Raw genomic sequence first — 11,160 nt, 5'->3', positions numbered from 1 at the left:
AAGTGAACATGTTTTAATTAAATATTTACAAGCAGTTTCAGTGTAGAAGCAAAACAAGATGTAAATGATAATTATGGTGTGGATTAAAGACAAGCTACAATAAATTCTAGTCTTTGAAGCTCACAAGAAGGCTGAGAAAAGGTTGGAAGAAGATTCATTAGTAGACAAACTAATTCCGTTCTTGCAGCTAGGACTGTGACTCCATCTGAAGGAGGAGATTTGTCCTGGCCAAAGCTAGTGGCAATCTGCATAAAGCAGCTGTGGTGTCAGGATGCCCAAGCACGTTCTTCTCATATTGAGAGCATTTACATTCATTTCTTTCTCAACAGGGAAGATGTTGCACCATCTCACTTGTGTCCTGTTCATCTTTACAAAGTTAGTTCTGTCAAAGCATGAGGTGATTACTGGAAAATCTTTTTGGGGATAATGAGATGTGAGCAGGTTTGTAAAGTGTATCCTTCTCTTAGAAGGAGGGGAAGCTAAGAAGAAGAAATTGGAAGGAGTCTTCTTTAATATAGTTCTTTGTTTTGTACTCAGATGTCTCAATCAGAGCTACAGCAACTTTAAATGAAATATAAAATTTCCCATGTATGGGCATTATGAATGTGCACGGTTGTGGAAGCAAAAGCCAGGAAGATCAGCTCTGGAAGTCTTTAAAAGGTGGGAAGGGCTTCCAGGATTCAACTCAAGCTAAGGACATTGAAACTGTGGAAGTAAACATAACTCTACTGTTCAGTGAGGCTCAACAGAAGATAAATAATGATAACATTTCTTACTCGTTCTTTTAATGTGTTGTATGTTATAAAGAATACCTACAGAAAATAAAGGAAATCCGAGAATCTGCACATTTTGACCACTCGAATTGGCATATTCTCAGAAGTACATAGCAAAAAAGGTCCCAGGTGACTATGAGTAGAAAGAAATATTTCCCTTTGGTGCATAAAAACAGCTTAAGTTACTTCTTCTCATTCCCGCAGTAACAAGGTAGAAATCACTAGGGTCCAAAGGCATCACCTTGGAATATTGGAGTAGCACATACTGCAGCCTATAGTGCTGCTCTTCACCATCCAGGATGAGACAAGTGCTTCTTGTTGCATAAATTGGGAGTTATTAGGATTCATCCCTGTTGCAAGCAAGTAGACCTCAGGCCTGTATCTTTCATGGACTGAGATACGTTCCTCGCCAGACTACTTTTAAGAACTTTTCACTCTCATCTGACCGATTGAGCTACCTGGCTAGATTCCAACACCAAACTTTGTTTCTCCACCAGCCCTGGTTACACTTGCTAAAAACTGTAACTTTCTGTTTGGAAGCAGGACAGAATTTTTACCTGTGTAAATCCAGCACTCGTGCCAACCTCTCCAATAAGAGCAATACAATCTTCAATTGACTTCTGGTTTTGGACACATCCCTACAACAAGGGACGGTCATGATAGGCAGAGGAATCAAAGTGTCTTTCTGACAGAATTCAAGCTCCATTTCTGTTCCAGGTTTGTTAAGGATACTTTAGGATAGCTTGGAAGAGGCAAGAGAATACAGTAATGAATTGGGCCACAGTGTTGACTGCACGTCATTTTTGTGTGGCACATGGAATTTTGCTGTTGTTTCCAAGGGAAAAAAGGTAGTATTTCAATTCAGGTAGATAATATTGTCTCAGAAAAGCACGGACCTCACTCAGAGCTGAAGGATCAGACAAAGGGCAACCAACTGCGGTGCCTCCGTTTCTGTAGCCAGGAGGTGATGTTTGAATGAGCAAGGGTAACGGTAGCATCAACAGCCATGAGATACCAGAGACAGTTCACAAAGGAACCATCTCCTCCGTGTCTGAAGGCCTGTTCTTCCACACCTGCTGTTTTACCGTGGCCATGGAAAAACAAGCTTAAGATTTTCTTCCACTGTATAGTAAATAGTTATGTTATTTTTATAGTATATTTTCAGTATTTACAAAGATTTCCAACTGAACCTTATGATGCCAAGTTGAGAAAAGTGCAACTAGTTGGGCTGAGGAGTTTTTATCACAGGTAGCTAGCTGATCATACAGCTGAACAAGTATTCAGCAGAACTTTCCATCTTGGCCAGCAAAGCTGCTTTCAGGTTCTGTCCATCACAGTATCAGCCTCCAAATATAAGGAATATATGAAATTTGTATATTCAACATGAAACCATTGTTCTGTGTTCAGTAATAGCTGCTGTGAAGCATCTCTCCTGTTCCAAGAACTAATTTACAAGGAACGGCTCAGCAGCCGCAACTTCAGCGATCAGGTAGCCTCCTCTAGATTTTTCTTGAAGCCTCAGAGAGAAGATACAGGAGTTTCATTTTTACAAAGCGTATTCTGTGAAGTTGACATCTGCACTTTCCAGTGATGTGGAAAGAAAAGGAACTCTTAAAACACGTTTCATCAGCCTCTTAACAGTCATTTTCCTTTTATGAACCCTTTTCCTTATGGAAAAGGGAAAAGATTGGGCAATACTCCAGAATCCACGATACCTGAGTTTAACCCATATATAATTCCCTGCTCTGACTTCTTGAGCAATGAGTGTCTATAACCCAGTGTCTCATTCAAAGAACTGGGGAATGGTGATAGCTCCCTGCAGACACAAAGGATTGCTGCTGCCTTACTACCGTGTCCGAGTCGATCAAAGACTCCATGAGGAACAAAGATGCCGTATTTGCTGAGGTGAAGCCAGTGCTGCATCTGTGTGTACATAAGCTACCTGGGACACCACTTGTGGTCAAGTGACAACATCGTTCAGCTCTGTATGAAAGGAAGGTTTTACAGCTCCCAGTGCATTTCACAAAATAACAGTGATCGCTACTGGTACCTCAAATACCTTTCTTAAGTCATTGACTTACACAGGCATCCTTAGCAAGGGTGAGGGTTTTTTCCTTAGAAGGGAAAGAAACATTTCCCTGGTTAGAATCTGAGTGGTTAGATCAGAGAAACAGATTAAGGGGAAAAAAAAAAATCATAGGTTTAGTGACTTCAATGATCTCCCCAAATAAGGCAGAGGAATATGCAAGTTTGAATGGTCCAGCCAGGACATGTCTGCACACCCACCACCACACCAGAGCCTACAAGAAGACCTGCGAATGTCAAGTCAGCTTTGGGGTATTAAAGTGGGTATGACAGACAATTCAGTCCAAACACAGATTTAGCTCTAAACCATCCTGGGTAGATCAGACTACCCACATTAACGACCTGTTTCCAGTTAAGCTCAGGCAGGCCATCTCGAGTGGTTCTTGATCAAGATTAATGCAAATAGTGTTAGAGATCAGTATCCATCTTCCCCAAAATTCAGGGAATTCCTTTGGTAATTTCTTTGCACAACAAAGTCCTAGAGTCAATTTTCTTTCAGCCAGATTCAGGGATATTTGGTAGTCTTTAGTTATATGAGTGAATCAGGGATTTTGCAGAGCCTTAGGTACAGGGGAGTCAAACAAATAGCAGGTGAGGTCTTATTGCTGAGCTTACTTTAGCCTATCCGCTTTTAAGGTGAAATCAAGACTGACAGTAATTTCCATGACTGTTCTTACGATTTGAACTGTAACCAGGCAGGAGCCTGAACAGAACAAACTGTCCTTTCCCCCAGCCTTCAATTAGTATTACATTTGATCAGTCTTTCTTCAGCATAAGAATAGTTTATGTTAGTTTGTTTTTTTTTTTTAAAGGTGCACACTTGTGCATATATGGTACCTACGCTGAGAAATCTTTTTGGTAGAGAAGAAAATAATTTTCTCAGTTTTTAATCTCCAGATTTCTCTTAATCTGTGAAAATGGACTGTTTCTGCAATCTTTAACAGTCTTTGTAAATGTATTCACTTTAGCTCTTTTCATCTGTTAGTGCGGTGTAGACAAGGGACAGGTAGCTCTCTGTAAGCAGTCCACACCTTCAGTTATTGGCAATCCCCTGTTATGCTTATCAAGAGTCCTCAAAGGCTTCCCAGTAAACTGTGGTGCAGCTGTGAGGAGAGCAGTATTCATCAGATTATCTTTGTGCAGATGCGGGTTAGTCAGTCCCGGTGGTCCTGCACTGCTTTCCCTTCCAACGCTTGACAGACGTGCCACAGTTACCTGGTGAGCTTTTTCTGGAATGAAATCCTATGTAAATGAGATGTGTCAGCTGTGAACCTCAGATCTACACAGATGCTGTGGTCATACGTAAATGTATCTTCAGTGAATGATTTCGCATGTTGTTTGAAGACCAAACACCAAGCCGAACTGAAAACCAAATGCTTTTGCAGACATATTCTGTTTATTCAGGACAGAGTGGAGAGAATATTATCCCATAGGTTCTCCAGTTGTACTCTTACAAGTTTGTCCTGGCCACACACAAGCCTTCAGTCATGGTGCACAGCCATGCAATACCCCTCAGTCACGAAGTGACACCTGTAGTACTGCAAGTTCACCAGCAATGGCACATGCTGAAAGTCTCCTTTTTGCATGCATGTGAACATCCATTACTGAAGTTTTTACACTGTGCTCCAAAGACAGTGTAAAAATGGTGCTCTACTGACTGGAAAAAGAGCAGCTGAAACTAGCTAAAGTGTAGTGGCCATCTGTGCTACAGTTAACATTATGTGGTTTATAGGCTCTTCAAGCATTAGCATGTCTAAAGACTACTTAGAAGTATTATTTCTTTTAAGACTCCTGGTTTTGTCCAAGCCCATGATGAATTCTGGCTACTTCTCTGCTGCAATCATACAGCCAAAACATATATTTTCTTACTGCCTCCTCCCAGATTCTATTCTGTATTTAGAAGCTAGGAGTGATGGTTTTGGACTTGCAATTATGATATTAAGCTAAGTGTAAAATATTTTTCTTGGCGTAATCTAGAATATAAATAGCTTTATGATCAGTTTCAGGTTCTCTTTATTCCCCTAGGGAATGCCAGTTCTCTTTCATAGTTAGTCTCAGAACTAAGATCATCCCAACATCACCCTTGCCCCAGTGCCCCCTTTCCAAGAAACACAAGCGAAGTGGGGCCAAGAACTCTGCTCTGCCCCCCAAGACTTCAGACAGACAACACAGAATTATTGCTCTGTGCAGATGTTCCCATACATTCCCTCAACCTTCATCCCCCTTCCCTCCCAATCTGCGGAGATGCAGCAGTTCACCATGGCATTGGGCTCTCTCCAGCACTAGTGTTGTCTCCAAGTAAAGTTTGCATTTCTGTTCAAAGGATTTTTCACCATGGTATTTTTATGTCTCACACTGGCCCCTGGGCCAGGGCTTGAAATTTAAGGGCTATTGATTTTCACCTTCCCTCTGTAACACCAAGCACACAGGAATGTTGCCACTTAGTCCAGCTTTTAAACCATGACCCCCTGTGCGAGAGAGCGGTGGAGCCTCCCTGTAAGTAATGAAGCTGGAGTTTAAGTGATTACTTTCATAGCAGCCATTGACTAAGGAATGACAAGCTCAGATTGGATTTTGAAGTGAGTTCTTTCAAAAGCACTTACTATCTTTATTTTAAGAAAGACTATTCATCATCAATCGTCTCATTTGGCATTTGCCTGTTCAAGCTTCCTAGTTCTTCCCAGGAGCATTCCTGAACAGGGTCCTGCAACCACTGCTATGCTGTTAAGAAGCCTCCGAGATGGCCACCTCAAGGAGTCACAAACACCTACCTTCCCTCTGCAAGTGCAGAAAGCAACGCTAACCACGATGTCAACTGAGACAACAGCCAGCAGCATCCCTGTGGACCGAGGAGCCACAGCCCAGCCCCATTCGTTCACTGTGTTTGGTGAACGCATGCTAAACACTCCCTCGCATGCCATCGCTGTCTTTACTCCACTTCTGTCTCTGCCATCTCATAGCCCAACCCTAAGCCTTATAGAAGGGTTAAGATCACCCCCTGAGAAAGCGCTGCTTTGAGAGCCAGGCTCAGAGCGCGTTCACTACAGCAGCGTCTCTCTGCTAGCAGCTGGCTGTGGAAACGAGCAGGAATCATCACCGCAAACCCGCCGAGGAGCCTCAGACACCGTTCATGCAGACTGTCTCAGGCCATGTACGGAAGAGCCGCTATTGTTAGTGCCACTCAGGAAATATTCTAGGGAGTGTGTAATTGTTTACGCTCAGATTCTTTTATCAACGCTTAATTAACTGCAGTTACAACACATGTTCACCATTAATATTTTAAATTACTGAGATGTTTTTTAAATCTATTCTGTCGGCCGCCTTAGAAACTTCCACCAAAGGTTCCAAAAGCGATAGGATGTAGTCCTGTGCTTGCAGTACTAACCCCTTCTTGCTTAAGGGTCTTCAAGTATGATCTTGCATGACTTCTACATTTTGTGCCCATGACAGTACAAAAGGGACCGTTTCTAAAAGTTATCTGATGCGGATTTAATTTTCTTCCTTTGTAAACAGCTCTGGGCACTTCTAAAACACTGTTTTACCCAGCTACAACAAAAGCTGTTGTCATCCAGCCATGCTGCATAAAGTGGTTACTTTGGATTTGGCCACATCTTCCAAATACACTGTTTCATCAGTCATTTCATCCCACAGAAGCCACAATGAGAAACATTTTGCTTCTAAAATCCAGAGACCACTTCTAAAGTCTAGAAATTGTCCCCCAGTTGGCTTCTTCAGCTGGATCCCCTCTGCTGAGATCCCCTCTACTGAGCAGCAGCTTCTTCACCTTTTAAATCGGAACATACCAAGCCTAAATGTACTGAAAGACTAGTTTTCCTTCTACAGAGACCTGGGAGGACTGCAAATGAAAGTCATTTTACAGTGCCTGGGTTTTGTTGAAAATCGGTCAGGGCTCCAAAAATTAGCAAAAAACCCCTTCTCCTTTTGAAGATTGCTTTACAGACTTGCAAGAGGATTCATTACTTGGGTCAGAAGGCTTGAAGTTGATCATTCTCAGCCTATGCTCTAGACAGTCTGGCTGTGCAGTACGCCTAGTCATTAAAGATTTCATGTTTGTGGTTGTGCAGGATTTTAGTTTCTAACGGAGTTATTCTGACAGTTTAAGAGGATATTAACTAGTCTTGTTGTTCCCATCCACTTCTTGCAAATATTGACAATTAAATCAAGATTACAATTAATGCATTCCTTCTGTGCGTTATTGCACTTATGGTTGATCAAATCTGGAAACATCATTCCATTAACACTGAGAAGACTGTGCATTTTCTTCTGGAGCAGTTGTGCATTTCTTGGTCTAATCTTTGCTGCTTTATGCTTTTATATTAAAGCCTCTCCCTTTCCTTCCTCCCATACTTCTCTCCTTGCAAATATCATGTTGTACATAGTTCTGCTCCCATCTTCCTTCCAATGCAACCCTTATTGGGATAAGAGTCTTCCTCTGGAAGGAAACAAATTCTTACCATAATGGCATCTGAATGTCTGTGGGTAGTTAATTATAAATCATGGCTCTAACTTCCAGGGGCACTCTATTTCCAAGCCAAGTTCCCCAAAGAACGCTCATAAAAGTTTGTGTGCTTGAGATCAGTGTAAGTATCTGGGCTCCAAGTCTGTGAAGGCACTCTGCATCTCAGTTCTAGGATCAGGACCTGCATTCGTTAGATTATTCAGTTCTTATGCTATTTAATAGAGAAACTAATAGCTGAAGGGATGCTTTAACTAAGCTTGCAGTCATTCTGTTCTTCCTACTCCATCCATAATTGATAATAAATTGCAATATTCTCATGCTTCAGTCCCAATGTATCTACTGAAGGCTTCCATTGATCTAGAGAATATCAGGACTACTACTAGAGGGGTATCCAGATTTTAATGAAAAGTGATTTTTTTTCACAGGCAGGAAAGGACTTAAAGGGTTGTCCCAGAATAGTTAAGGAGAAAGATTTAATTCCATACTCTTCAGCTTCCTTTGCTGAGGGCAGCAAATATTTTACCTACAGATAGAGCACAACCAGCGATAATCACCACACTGAAATCTGTGCAACCCTTATACGTGTGCTCTGTTCGTTAATGCAGAATTGCTGTGTTATTCTTTTATCATCACTTCCCCTGCAGGATCAGTACTAAGATGACATCTCCTGATCCATTTCTTACAAGAGAGAGCTTTCCTATATACAGAAAAGGTTAACAAAAATGAACAAAGATTTGAGACTTTGTGATAAATGCAGGTTTGTGTGTCTGGTGCTCCTGGAACAAAAGCAGCCGTTTGCTAGTACAAAATGTACTCAAATCAGTCAGTTATTATAACATTAAAGGGCTGCCTTTGCACAGCCATTCTGAATCTGCTTCCAGTCAGATCAAGGACCGATACTTATTAGTGAAGCTACTCACAATCCAAAAAGAGAAGAAACCGAGGCATGGGTTTTAAAGAAAAAAAAGTCCTTCTTACCCTTTTCAGTTATGCACTAGCTATAACCTGTATCTAGCAATAGAAAAAAAATTTTAAAGAAATACCATAAAAGTCACCCCAGCAATGTGGCATCACTACTACAAGCTAGAGAGCTTTATTTTGGGGTTTTGAAGACTAAAGCTTTGCTTTCCTGGCCACTCGTTCTGTCACTACGTAAAGACAAACACAAATCACTACCTTAACCCTGATGACGGAGATAAGCTCTATATAAAGGTAAAGACATTTGAACACTGAGAGCAAAAGGAACAGTTTCCTCTTACGTATTTCAAAATCAAGCCATTGAAATATATTACTGTACCTCTAAAGAGGCTTTGTACATAATGCAAGAATACATACAACTTTTCACTAGAGTTATCATTACAGTATATACTTTCAGTGAAGCAAAGGCTTTGAAGATTAAACAAAGATCTAAGAAACACAGAGCAAGTAATTGAAATAATGTTCAAATTCTTACCTGTAAAATAAGCCAAGAAAACATAAGCAAGCTTTAACTACAGCAGCCAATTTCTGGCCCCTATACCTTCATCCTTCTGCTAACCATTTGACCATTCTTACAAAATAATAAATAAAATAAAGCCTAGAGTACCAACTTTATTTGTGTTCAGTTGTTGAGACCAGTGTAAATCAAAACACCTCCACTCCACCACATTCTGTTTTGACTGGCAAATGCCAACATAGCTATAGGGTCCCAGCGTCCAGGACCAGCTCCTGGTAGCTTTATATTACTTGTACTGAGGAGTTCCTTGAGTAGTCCCACTTTTTCTAATTAGGCTGAGCAAGGAATTATTGTTAAACTTCTTGCTAAACTCTAGTTTTCAGCAGGATTTTTCATAAGCATTTTTTCCTTATGCGATTGTGTGGTTTGTCTGACAGCGCAACTCTGTCAGCAATCTTTTACCTGGGCATTGGATGTACCAAACACATTTGTAGGAAATCATGCTTTTGTCCTATTTATTTTCTTTTCAACTAAATTATATATTTTCATGAAAGACAAGCTTAAAATATGCCCTAGACATCTAGAGAAGGTGCGAGTTGGTGACTGCAATGGTCCTGGTCTCTCAGGAGAAATTCCACGTAGAGCTGGAGCTGTCCTGGCATAGGTCTTTCCCCTGCACCGCTGAGCTCTAATGCTGGACCTGCTGCCTGCATCATTACATTTGATATGTCATTTTCCTGAAGAGCTCAAAGCAAAGTGAAGACTGTAAGTTTTGTAAGACATACATACAGTAAAAACTTGCTATGTTATATGACTTTTGAAGCTTTGTAGCTCGCCTGGTATCATTCTGATCATCTGAAAAGTCATTTAAGCATGAATGAATGCTCTAAAGACTGTAACGTAAGACAGTACTGCCTATCTTATTAGATATATATATATTTATGAATACCATCTCTTCCCTCGTTGCTCAAGGAAAGGGCTTGGGCCCAACTTATTACAATGACAGTGAATGGCAGCGAAAGTCAGGCTGGGACTAAAAACAGAGAAGAGAGAGAGAGAGAGAATCCCACGAGATAGAGAGAAAAATTCTTTTGTAGATAAAGGAGGAAAAAACATTTTGCACAGTTGACAGCAGCAGATGGCTGGCTGGTTAGATCGTCCATCTTTCCATTTCCAGCATTGTTGAGTCACTGAAATACCTGAGGGACAACTTCACTTACAGCTTCTTCTCTGTAATTTTATTCTCAAAGAATTGTTGCTAGAATGCCTTTGCTTTCTGTTTAAGCATGCCTGGTCCTACGAAGGATTCCAGTTAGCTCTAGCACGCGTGAGGTATGCTGTTTCTTTGGAAACATCAAATCTCATTAAAAGGGTAGTGCAGGTATAATGCCCTTGGGTGCCTGCAATCCAATGCATATCTGGGATGCTGGGAGATAGGATAATTTCTCATCAATCTGTAAAGGTCATTTTGGGGACTAGTGGCATCACCTTCCAAGACACAGAGAAGCCAGATGTTAATAATGCCCTCGAGCAAGGGACAGAAAGTGGAGAGATAACCAGTGACATCAGGAAGCCCTAGGTTGTCATCATCTAACACTATTTAAATACTAATTGTTAGTGACTGTTTGACTGCTCCAGTAGGCATAATTTACCCAAGCTGTTCAATAACTTACTCCCTTTGCTTATGAGTCAGGTTCCAGCCCCTACACACTCTTCTCTGATACACTTCCAAATGTCAGCCCCGTAGTGGTGAACGAAGCGCCCAGACCTGACCACAGCGCTCCAGAGACAGCCACCCCAGAGGCGTGCAGGGAGCCAGCCCTCCCTTGACAGGCACACCCCACCTGCACGGTCAGTACTTCTCCAGACTCCTCCTTTTACTTGCGTTTTTATTTTCTGTTGCCGTGCCACATTGGTGTTCATTACATTGTTCAGCAAAACTTTCAAGCTTTTTTTTTTACTAGTGGAGCTTCCCAAGCTCCTTCCTACCTCTTGACAAGATTATTTTCTCTTAGATCTATTAATTTATATTTTCCAAAACTACATTTTCCTTCTTTTATTGTTTTTTAGACCTGCTTCTAGTCACTTTGCAACAATTCCCAGTGTACTGTAAATTTAATTATTTTTCTGTTTTCTCTCCCTCTAAATGTTTTTCTAAAGAGAAGTTTGGCTCTGCATCACAGCCTCTATGTTTCCTGTCCTTTAGAGAACTTTCAGTCTGACTATAGTGCTCCTACGCAACTAGTGCTAAATCCTGAACCATGAGTTTATATCCTGTATGCGCTCATACAATCTATAACAAAACTAGAGAAATTCTTAATACCCAAACAGGTAGCTAATTGTTTTTTAAATTCTTTTAGCCTTTTGGCTTCAATGATATGAGACAG

Source organism: Platalea leucorodia (assembly GCF_965183815.1).
Source record: "Platalea leucorodia genome assembly, chromosome: 5".
In the NCBI taxonomy this organism is placed as follows: Eukaryota; Metazoa; Chordata; class Aves; order Pelecaniformes; family Threskiornithidae; genus Platalea; species Platalea leucorodia.
Note: the sequence above shows the minus strand (reverse complement) of the source record.